This window comes from Phyllostomus hastatus, unplaced genomic scaffold (genome assembly GCF_019186645.2).
Source record: "Phyllostomus hastatus isolate PE091 unplaced genomic scaffold, TTU_PhHast_1.1 phas_scaffold_1674, whole genome shotgun sequence".
Classification (NCBI taxonomy): domain Eukaryota; kingdom Metazoa; phylum Chordata; class Mammalia; order Chiroptera; family Phyllostomidae; genus Phyllostomus; species Phyllostomus hastatus.
This window is the reverse complement of record NW_025334011.1, coordinates 2,513,611-2,525,378: the sequence shown is the minus strand read 5'-3', so window position 1 is coordinate 2,525,378 and position 11,768 is coordinate 2,513,611. Positions and strand designations below refer to the sequence as shown.

Here is an 11,768-nt window from a genome sequence, read left to right as displayed (position 1 = left end):
TTGGGTAATGTAATTATGATGTGCCTTGGTGCATTCATTCTTGGGTCCAACTTCTTTGGGACTCTCTGAGCTTTCTGGACTTCCTAAAAGTCTATTTCCTTTGCCAGATTGAGGAAGTTCTCCTTAATTATGTTTTCAAATAAGTTTTCCATTTCTTGCTCTTCCTCTTCTCCTTCTGGCATCCCTATAATTCGAATGCTGAAACATTTAAAGATGTCCTGGAGGTTCCTAAGCTTCTCCTCATTTTTTTGAATTCTTGTTTCTTCATTCTGTTCTGGTTGGATGTTTCTTTCTTCCTTCTGCTCCAAACCATTGATTTGAGTCCTGGTTTCCTTCCTGTCAGTGTTGGTTCCCCGTAGATTTTCCGTTATTTCACATAATGTAAACTTCATTGCTGCTTGGGTCTTTTTTATGCTGTTGAAGTACCGAGTGAGTTCCTGGAGCATCCAGATGCGTAGGCTTGTGCACATTCTAGGACCCTGCAGATCTCTCCAATGAACTCTCCTGTGAAGTTGAGAGTTTCTCCTGGCGCTGCCCCAACCCCCACAGGTGTTTCCAATCAAAGGTTTGAGGCTTTATTTCCCTGCACTGGAGCCCTGGGTTGCACTGTCTGTCTCACTCCCTAGTTGTTCCTCCTGGTTTATCCACACACGAATGTGGGACTGTCCAGTCCACCAGCTGCCACCTTGCCTCGAGACCCCTCCACTCCAGCTGCCTGTCTCTGCCCCTCCTATCAGTCTAGATGAATATTTCTTCTTTAACTCCTTGGTTGTCAGACTTCCGTACAGTTCAATTTTCTGTCAGTTCTGGTTGTTTTTTTGTTTCTAAATTTGTTGTCATCCTTCTTTTGGTTATGTGAAGAGGCACAGTGTGTCTACCTACACCTCCATCTTGGCTGGAAGTCCATGAATCTAGGATTTTTTGAAAAATGGGTGCCTATATTTGTATATAAGAATTTCTGGTACCAAGTATTAACCAATCAGATGCAACCTTATTATACCATGTGACTAATAAGATACAGCTGTATTATATGACCTATATATTTATGGTTTAAGACAAGGCATTCACACCTGACAAGTACTATGTTGGCTGTTGTCACTTTTGTATTTGACAATGTAAGGGAAAAGCGGTCAGTGTCCCTGACTAAATAGTCAGGTATTGCATGTTTTTTTTTTAAGATTTTATTTATTTTTAGAGAGGGAAGGGAAGGAGAGAGAGAGAGAGAAACATCAATGTGTGGTTGCTGGGGGCTGTGGCCTGCAACCCAGGCATGTGCCCTGACTGGGAATCGAACCTGCGATGCTTTGGTTCACAGCCTGCACTCAATCCACTGAGCTACACTAGCCAGGGCCAGGTATTGCATGTTTTAACAATTCTTGTGGCACACACTGGATGAAAATTGCTGCCCTAGAATGAATTTCAATAAGCCTTCTTAGTCTCTTCCCTTCTCTCCCTTATCTCCCCTTAGGAGGGACAGGATGGCTAAAGGGAGCTACAGTTGGGTATTTCCCTTCCCTAGGTAGGTTAGACTCTGATTAAAAAAACCCAGCAGGTTAGGCTTTGATAAAATAGTCTGTTTTTAGGGCAGGCCTTGTTAAGAACATAATGCTCTGGCATATTTCAAAATGGTTACTTTCCCCTCCACCTGCAAGAAATATGAACACCAAATTTACCTCCAATATTCACCAAGAAGACCTGTTGGGCTACTGAAGGTAAAACCCACTAAAGCATTGGGCTCCCCTTTGATTAGATCTCCTGGGGTTTTAACCTCTCCCACTTACTCACTGTAATAAGCCTGTAGCAACTTTTTTTTTTTTTTTTAATTACAGTTCAGGTTCCTACCACAGGCAGGTTCTCATGGAAGTTTCTGTGCTAGTATGTTGCAATTCTGTGTCCATTTGTCTTGTGTATCCATTTTGGGCTAGTGGTTTGTTCTGTGACCTCCTTTCTCTAATAGAACTACATAGGGCTGTTTTCAGCTGGTTCAGCTTTTTGCTGTGAGGATGGAATGTCAACTTTTAAGTGTTTTATATGCCAGATCAGAAACTGTGCATTTTAAAAATTCATTATGTGTGAAAATACCAAAGGTTAGTTTTAATTTATTCTATTTTCTGGGTTAAGTTATATAAAATATTTGCATACTTGAGGATTTAAGGTTATGGAAGAATCCCTTGTGTGTATGTCCAGGGCCTATTATTCTATTTCCTGCACAAAATGCATTAATAAATTTTGCACTTTTGTATGAGCTATATCAGTACCCTAAATAGTGTATATCATACAGTAAATATTTAATAAATATTTGTGGGATAATCAATAAATGAATGACTAAAAGATCACCTTGGGAATCCATGGAATCTTTCAGGTATTATCAGGTCACTCCCCAACTTTCTAATGGACTTAATTTGTCCTGAGAAAGAAACAAACTAGGAATTGCTCTAACTTTTAATATTGCTTCTAGTAGCTAATATACTTGCTTGCTCTGAACTTGAACTCAGCAAATGTTTCTCTTGATGTTCAATTTGAAAGTAACAAATTTAGGAACTCTCAGATCTCTATGTAGGAATTGTTCTATGCAATAACCACTTTAAATCTTCCAAACAAAGAAGGACAAAAATTGTCAAACTGACATAAAATGGAACATGAAAGGTAAATGTGGGTGTCTTATTTGTTTAATAACCACGAGCTAATGCACATTCTTAGTTGTAGATTATCCTTGACATATTTTAAATCACAGATGCTTTCTCTTTCTATCCAGAAATCTCTAAGTTTTTCCATTCAAATTTGTTCCCTTCCTTATCCAACTTGGGCATACAAACAGAAAAGCAATGCTGATTTTAATTTTAATCTATGTGAAATATAAGAAATGAGACATTTTTGAACAAAATTAAATTTAAAATATATTTATTATTCAACAATATTTAATTGATTATGAATTATGTATCAACTATGTTCTACCAAAGTGGCCAGTAGTTAATCAGTATTTGAGTTAGATTGTCATCCATCTGGTCCTCTGTTTAACTATTTCCTATTTGGCCCTTTTCAACTCAAATGTAACTCCCCTCCCCCCAAACAAAAGCAAACAAACAAAAAAACATGTAAACGCGACAACAATGAAATAAACCAGGTGACAAAAATGAGGGAATGCACTGGACATAAGACAATATGAGTTTGTGGAATTCTGGAAACCATAAGGAATTGAAGAGAGTTGATCTTATATAAAAGCATGCAACCTTCAAATAATTTTGAAATGCTATGATGATAAAATATAGCCATGTCCATATACCAGTTTTAGTTATAGGCTGCCAGATTGTACTGCTTGTCTTAAATAAATTGATATATTCATTATATCTGCAAAACAAATGCTATTATTGAGGATATTTAATGCCATGATAATATGCTCACATATTTTTTAAAAGCATGGTAAAAAGCAGCAGCAGCAGCACTCTCATTTTAAAATACATAGAAAACACTGAAAATGTCTGTATTAAAATGTCATCAGTGGCTATCTCTAGCTGATGGAATTATATATTCTGCTGAGTGTTTTCCTGTATTTTCTTAATGTTCTACAATGAACATGTATTGTTTTTGCAGATGGAAATACATTGTTTTTACAAGGTAGAGAAGTTATGTGGCAATATGGAACAAAATGGAGTAGAATAAGATCAGAGGCACAGATTAATACTATTGCTTAATATGGGTGAAAGATGGTATAATATGGGTGAAAGATGGTAAAGCCAAATTAAGGCAATGTCTGTGAGAACAGAGAAAGTAATACAACATAAGACAGAAAGAACAGGATTTGATGATCTTAGATTTTTTTTTTTAGGGTGAAGATAAGGTTAAGAAAACATTAGCTTAAACATGGTATTTCCTTTGGTAATCTTGGATCTATGTGGGGTAGATATATGGGTTATAAATTCATTATCCTTCAACATGATAAGTGAAATTGTGACCCTAAATGAGATTCCTTAGGGAAAATATATAAAGTAGAAACAGAACAATGGTCTGAATTATGGGGAACTTTTAATAGTTAAGAGCCAGATACTAGAATAAAAAAGCATATAAAGAAAACTAAGTAGGAATGATTAGAGAGATAAAACAACTAGGAGTTTATTACAGAAACTAAAGGTAGGTTTCAAGTAGGATTTGGCCCACTACCCTAACAGAGAAAGCTAACACAGAAAGGTCTCAACTAGTTTGAGGTCTTTCTCTGTACTTGGAGAGATCGATAAACTTATATTAGGAAATTTGTGAAGAATGTCTAGTTTAGCTTTGTCCTCCAGCCTCCAAGAAGATTGTCTAGAGACTGAATTCTCATTTGATCCTCCATGCTGTCCTTGTCAAGTGTTGCTAGGAACTGGAGGTATAAACCTGTCTAATCCTGAGAATGAATTGACAGGCCTATTTGGTTTTCATACAAAGCAACATCAACCAACTTAGTTTTATTAGTAATGAAGTGATATTTTAGCTTCCATTTCTACCCTTTGCTTTATTTCCCAAATTGTTCAGAACCTAGCCAAGAGGGGAATTAGTTTATTGGGATCTCCTTGTAAACTGCAACAATTGTCAAATTTCACAAGTCAGGCAAAGAGCAGAAAGGCTAATGATTTGGCAGTTAGGAAGTAATCACAAATTGCTGTCTTCCTTCATAAAGTTAGTTTCTGTAGGGAAGGCGATTAAGGAGTGACTCCACGGTGGTGTTGGTGGGGCAGCTGTAACTACTACCCCAATCCTTGTTCTGTAAGGTTCTCTAAGTATAGGACTCTGCCACCCAGGGAAACAATACCAGTCAGGGTGATTTTATTTGCAAATTAATAAAATGTACCTTAAAAATGGCTTAAATGAGGGTGGCTGGGGTAGGTGGGAGAAAAGGCAGACCTCAGTGGACAATTAGTTAATAAAGAACAATGGGTGCATTCACGATCCTGGCTTGCAAATATCATCTGGTCTCTACTCTCTACTGTTCATATCTGCTTTCCTCTGTCCTTGTTATATGGTAAGAAAGGCTTGCTCCATGTTGTGTCAGAGATAGTCAACAGCACATTCAGCCTCAGGAAAGCTTTCATAGATGACTCTGGAAAGATTGGCTTAGCTCATAAACCTATCTTCATGGCAGGGAAAAAAAGTCACATTTTTCTTCCTATTCCATGTTGGTTGTATTTTTATCTTTTTTTTTTTTAATTGTTGTCCAACTACAGTTTTCTGCCTTTTCTCCCCGCCCCTCCCTACCACTCCAGCCCTCCCAACCTCCCTCCCCTGTTTCTAGCCCCAACTTTGTTATTGTCCATATGTCCTTTATAATTGTTCCTATAAACTCTTCACCCTTTCCCCCCATTATCCTCTCCCCTCTCCCCTCTGGTCACGGTCAGCCTGCTCCCACTTTCAATGTCTTTAAAAGTCACATATTGACTGCTTTATTAGTCAGGTAGAAGAAAGGCACTTCTAGAAAGGACGGACATACAAAAAGTAACTATTGTCTACTACATTCCACTCTTTGGCTATCCAGCATCTATATTTGTGCTTCTTTCAGTACATATAATTTTAAAAATGCCCTAGTCCAAGACAATGTAATTATCCCATAGACAACTCTTCTCCCCAGTGGTAGACATGCCCAAGTCTCATCCAATTATTGCATCTTGCCTGAAAACCAAGACTTCTGGATAATGTGAATTTCTGTTGGTCAGGTCTGGACATAGCTCTTCATGGTACAGCATAATAAACATAATTTTAAATAGTGGCATATACTTAACAAGAGCAAGAGCACCCTAATTACCTATTAGATGAGGTCTTGGTCAGTTAATCTAGTGGTCTTGAGTTTGCTCTCTGGAAGGCACTCCCTTACCTCTTGCCCACACATAAAGGATACTGGAATTAGGCAATCATAGGCCTTTGTTTGCAAGGCTTCATGTTTCTGTCAACACAATTCTCTTGCAATCTTAGCTGCCTGCTGGCCACTTTGCTTTTCAGTAACTCTGTAGTTTAGAAACCAAAAACAGAGACAGTATTTCAATGCTTTCTATCCCTTTGCAATGGGTTTCAAGGTTGGAATGCAATGCCTATCTTCCAGCCAATTAAACTAATTATTTCTATTTCGACCTTTGTAGCCAAAATTATAATCTGAAGAATGCGTTTGGGAGAAATGCGGCTAGGTTTTATCTCTGTTCCCTTGCCCCAAATTCCATCTCAGTGAATGGCTTCTCACAATATGACTAATTTGACAAACGTTGCCAGACAAGATATATACAGCAAGAGATGCCTGAGGTGAGCAGGATTATGCTCTTTTTCCAGGGTTTGAATGACATCTTTTACTGTGTTTCCAACTCCCTACCTCTGTTTGCACTAACTTTAGCTCAGGAGAGAGAATATGGGTTTTCCAAATCTACAAACTGCAGGCTTTTTTGATTCTTAGACACATGGCTTACTGAGTACATGTGGAAAAGGGGTGTCAGGAATACATTCCTTTTGCATTTAATTAGCTAGCTTGAAATATCTCTCTTGTAGGACCTCATTAATGGACACACTCCAAAACCCTGACATTTTTCTACCAAATCCCCTAAAACTTCAATCTTATAAGATTATATCTTCAATATAATCATCTAAAACCTAAAATTCAACAGGCTGCTTGCTACAACATAGTAAGTTTTGCCAAAATCCTCACCAGGGCTAAGAAATTCGTATTACTGTGCATCCTGCCTGACTCACCAGTTCTACATTTCAGGGGGGCTCCTTTGTTGACACTGGTGCAATCTTATGTACTTGTCAGGTATAAAAATCCAAACCTTGCTATTCTGAGATTTCTTACTCTCTTCCAATTTCACAGTCTGTTTTGAATTTCACATCAATTTTGGATTCAAGTTCAGGGAATTTAAAGTTTAAGGTACTATTAGGCTCTTTTCATCTCTGCGAGATTTTATCTGGTTGCTAAAGGTAAGTTCTTCACCAGTATGATAGAGGAAGAGGGGCATCTATTGAATTTGTTGCTGAAAGGTCCATTGTTGCTACAATTTGCATCTATTGTCAAATGTGACTGTTTTCCCTCCACCCTTAGCTCAGAACTTACCGATGTTAGTGTCCTCTCAATAGGATCCTCTGCCCAACCTACGGATTCATACCACAGCCTCTGCCATGAGTTTCCATCACCTTGTACTTCAACCCCCTGGAAAGCAATTGGGCTCTCACTGGAAAGCAATTGTACTGCAGCAACCCCCTGGAAAATAAATTCACATTCCTTTTCAGGAATTCTGTACTTCCTTTTCAGTCCACTGTAGTTAATACACAGGAGTTATCAATGCTGCCTGGTCCTCTCCACCTAAATGTATTTTGCTGCCGTTTCTAGATTACAGTTGCCCACGTGAGGCAAATTTCCAGGTGGATGCTGGGCACAAGCCATAAGCTCCCCATTTTTTAATTCCAAAGTCTTCCTGGCTGGATCTATCCCTTCTTCCTTAAGGTTTCAACCTTGAGGGAAGAGCCAGGAAGTATGTCTCAATTCTTGGGCTCTTTTCCCCTCCTACAATCCCTTGACTCTGCCTCCATTTTCTTCTGATTTCATTCTCAAACAGGTTCCCTCTACATGCTGGCCAAAGCCATAGTTCAAGTTTTTGCTCAATTCCAGAGTGAGGTACTTTTTCTCAAGTGTTAACCCAAATGATGAGACTGTCTCTGATTGGCTTCATTTTGTTAATTAACCTGCCCATTCCCAAACCAATCATTATAATTGAGGAATAGGGTACTTGGGCTGGCCTGATTCATTGGACCACCCTGTGTTATGGGAGTTAGGACCAGGTAATGGACGGTTGCACCTGGAGAAAGAAGGGTAGGTCTGTATTAGAATAAACTCTCATCTCAATGACTAAACACAAAAGAATGCACATTATCTCTAACACAAGTATTCCTAATAGGCAGGCAGCTATCCTCCAAGAGATGATTCAGGAAACCAGAATCCTTCCACATTGGGTTTCATCATCTTCAATACATAGCTTCCAATACAAAGGTGTTTATCCTTCCTCAAGTTGGTAGGGAATGGGGAGATTTGGGAGGACTTCACGTCATATTTTTATGGACTAGAGCTGAAACAGCAGCACATCACTTCTACTCACATTCGTAGTTAGAATCTAATTGGCACATGTAACTAGTTAGCCTAACTGCAAGGAAGGCTGCAAAGTGTAATCTGTGTGCTCAGAAAAAGAATCTAATGTCTTTGAGTTCACAATTATGGTCACTAAATATTTATTTTACCTCTCTTCATACATAAAATACATCCTGCCCCAATGGAGACAACTTAAAATTTTAACCAGTCACTAAGTCAGGCTTAAAGTCTAGATTTTTAGGTAACTGTAGTCTTTTTCTTTTGGTCCAGATGCAACCTATGAACTAAAAAGACAAGTTCTCTCTTATGTCACCCCATGTCCCAGAAAAACAATGTACAGGGAAGGTGAGGGACATGTAACAATGCATTCATGTTTAGAAAAGAGAAAAATGTGACACTAAGCAATACACATATATAGCAATAAAGAAATAATGCATAGGCATTTTGTGATGTTTCCCTCCCTCAAGAGTGGAAGAAGTTTTGATAAGACCTCAATCTAGTCTTTGAGAGGAATTCCCTTGTCCTCTGTCTCTGTATGGACCTGACACCAGCCTCTGAAATGTCCTTTGACCATCACTCCCCATGACCACATCCTATGTAAATATTGGGGAGCTGTAAAGCATTTATGCCCCATTTCCTACTTATGCAAGTTTGGGGTTCAACAATTGCCTGTTTTAATACCTGAACACTATTTGAACCAGGTTCATGATTTGATTAGTAATAAAATTCCTTCAAAAATTTATTCTTTTATCTATTTACTTGCAGTAACTCTCCCAAAATTCTTCCTTACATAATTGTCAAACCTGAATTACTTTTTTGCTTCCTTGTTCCCATGACAGTTTCTCTAAAACGTCACTGCAGTGAAAATCATGGTGTTGGAGGTGAAAGCCAGAGCCTTCATCTGATATTTGTTCTGGAACTATATCTTAAGAAACTGTACTGAAAGCCTTTTTGTTTCTTTTCTTTTTTTACTATTCAAGGTCTAGAAAAAATATCTCTTCTAATCCTTTCAAATATCTCCATGCACTTTAATTTCTGCAATTATTTACAGAGCTTATCTCTATAGTAAAATCCTTCTAGATGTAAAATGTAAAATTCAAAATATACTATTACTTTTATTCTTTTGAACTATTTTCCTCTGGACTACAGTCTCAATAGATGGGTGATATGCTTTTCAATTATTGCAGGTAACAGTTTTACCAATTATTTTGCCACTACAAGACATGAGTCTCCTTCCAGCCTCTGATATCCGTTTATTCAACATGTGCTGTATCATTGCAACACAACATATTTTAAGTTATTGTCTAGGCAGTACCCCACTTCTGATACCAATTTCTGGATCAGTTATGGTCATTCTTGTTCCTGTTAACATATAAATTCTCAAATCTAAATTTTCTCTGCTGTAGTAAGTCCAAAAAGAAGCATTTTCTAATTTGGAGGTAGCTGTCTTCCACGTAGTGATTTAGCCAGTCATGCTCCTTCTCCCTCCTAGCTCTGGTATCTCTAATATATAGTTTTCAGGTCTACCATATGCACTAGCTTCAAGCTGATAGGGCAAGATGAGTGGAGAATGGGAGGACCTCATCAAGCCTGGAAATGAGCATATTATGTTCATTCATATCTCACTGACTAAAAGTCAGCCACATGATCACAACTAGACTGCAAGGGAAATTGGGAAATTTAGCCTAGCTGTATGATCAGGGAGAAGAACTAATTCTCATGAATGGCTGGTCAAGTCTCTGCTACAAGATTCTAAAAGAAAAAAAATACTAGATAAAAATAACAGGAAGTCAGTCACTCCATTCTAATAGGTTTGACCTTTTCCTATTGGTTCCACCAAGATAGTTTCACTACTATATAAAAAAGTAGCAATTCTAAATAATGGGATTACTTTGAAAAGAGCATTTCTGATAGTGTAATAGGTACAGAATTTAGACTGCAGAAGGTTAATAAATGAAATTCAGATAACAAAGAGACATTGAACATAGAATACTCTTTAAAGCTTGACTGTGAAGGAAACAATGGAACTAGACACGTGGAAGATTAAAGACAGAAAAGATAATAAATGGAAGAGAAAGATGATATGGAACTAGGGTACAGATGAACAATACATCTTTTGTAAGAGTGGGGAGTATTTCATTCTTCTAATACTGGAGAAAAACAATGAAGTATCTAATTTCCTAGCATTTAGAAAGATTGAAGGAATTTGTGCCTAACACCATTAATTTTCTTGCGAAGTATGAAGTAAAGTCATATAATGAAATGTGGCTGGAATTTAAAGACTGCAAAAAGTATTCTGGTGGGAAGGGAGACAAAGGTGCTGAAGGATATACAAAGTAGGAGGGAGAAATCTAGCTGAGGTTATAGAACTTAAATCTGTAGTGGTAAAATATACAATGTTGCCTACTGTTCTGCACAGGAACTCAGCAAATACTGTAACAGATGATTGGTACTTTGTGTGTAAATTTACTACAACTCTTTTTACACCGTAAAGCCTTTGGAAGCAGATACTTTGATGTCCTCAACTATGCACACAGTAGGCACATGACTAATTTTTGCTTGAATGGATTGATTCAGTCATTGCCAATTCTGCTATAGCATTCTGTAGGGTACTGGCAGCTGCCCACATTTCATTCGGGATGCCAATGCCAAAAAGAAAAAAAAATGCTAAAAAAATTTCAGGCATATGCAGCTAAACTTAGCAGTCTTAACATGGCAACTATGTCAGCTGAGATATACTTTTTATCTTGTGCCAGCACATCTACTTTTGACGTTTACTTCATTTTCCTTATGCCACTGTGCTTTAACTGGATCAGAAAGAGATAATTCTGAGTTTAATAAGCTAGGCTATTATTTTGAAAGTCTCAGACTTTCGAGGTGCTTTAGACACCAACAATAAATTCAACCCCTCATCACAATAGTCCTTCATAGAGGCGCATAGACAAGGTTGTTCGTGATGCACACTTCATAGATTAAAGCTGAGTCGGTAAGGGGTGGGAGAACTATACCGGGGTCTTTCAGCGAATCGCCTGCAAAGTCTGGCACAGAGCCTGTTTTCTTCTCCACTTCGGAAATTTACCGTTGTAGTGATCGGAACTCCTTATTTACAGAAACATATACTCAGATTCAGGAAGTCTATAACCCAACACTTAAACTAGGCAGAGGGCTCTTTCCCTTACACTAGGCCATCTCTCCAGATCCAACCTCCAACTCACGATTCGGCAGTGGGCAAAAAGAAGGCCGAGAACAAAACAATGTACAACAATACAAAATGAGGCTCCACCTCCCAGACCTGGTGGTCCCGGGCTCCAGCTAACAAGGTGTCTGGATCGTGCTTCCGCACTGGCTTCCCACCCAGCCGGAGCCGCTCCTCTGCTGCCTGTCCCAAGCACCGAGAAACTGCCCGCCCGCGGGAGCCAGCACCGGCCCTAGAAACCTCACTTTCGTCCACTCGCGCGCCACTCAGGCGACGCCTGATGGCGTCACGTGTACTTCCGCTTGCGGCTGCGTTCTAGTCTAAAGCGGGGAAGGAAGAGGGGATGGCTAAAGGGTTGTGAGAGGAGGAAATAGCGAGGAAAGAGAATAAGTCGGGGCATTCGTGGGTGCTACGGCAGTAACCGTGGTCCTCCTCTGTCCCCGCTGTTCCCTCCTTGGAAGTCGTCCTGGGCACACTTTCCTC

The 11,768-nt window shown here is 38.9% G+C and overlaps 1 long non-coding RNA gene across 1 annotated transcript; it reads right to left on the bottom strand.

The window, feature by feature from the left end:
* Positions 1-2,884: 2,884 nt before the first annotated feature.
* LOC123831357 lies at positions 2,885-11,535 on the bottom strand. The gene is made up of 4 exons (XR_006787889.1): positions 11,382-11,535; positions 7,061-7,207; positions 5,867-5,972; positions 2,885-4,661 (listed from the first exon to the last, which is right to left on the bottom strand). It is a non-coding gene; the product is annotated as an uncharacterized LOC123831357 (long non-coding RNA).
* Positions 11,536-11,768: the final 233 nt, after the last annotated feature.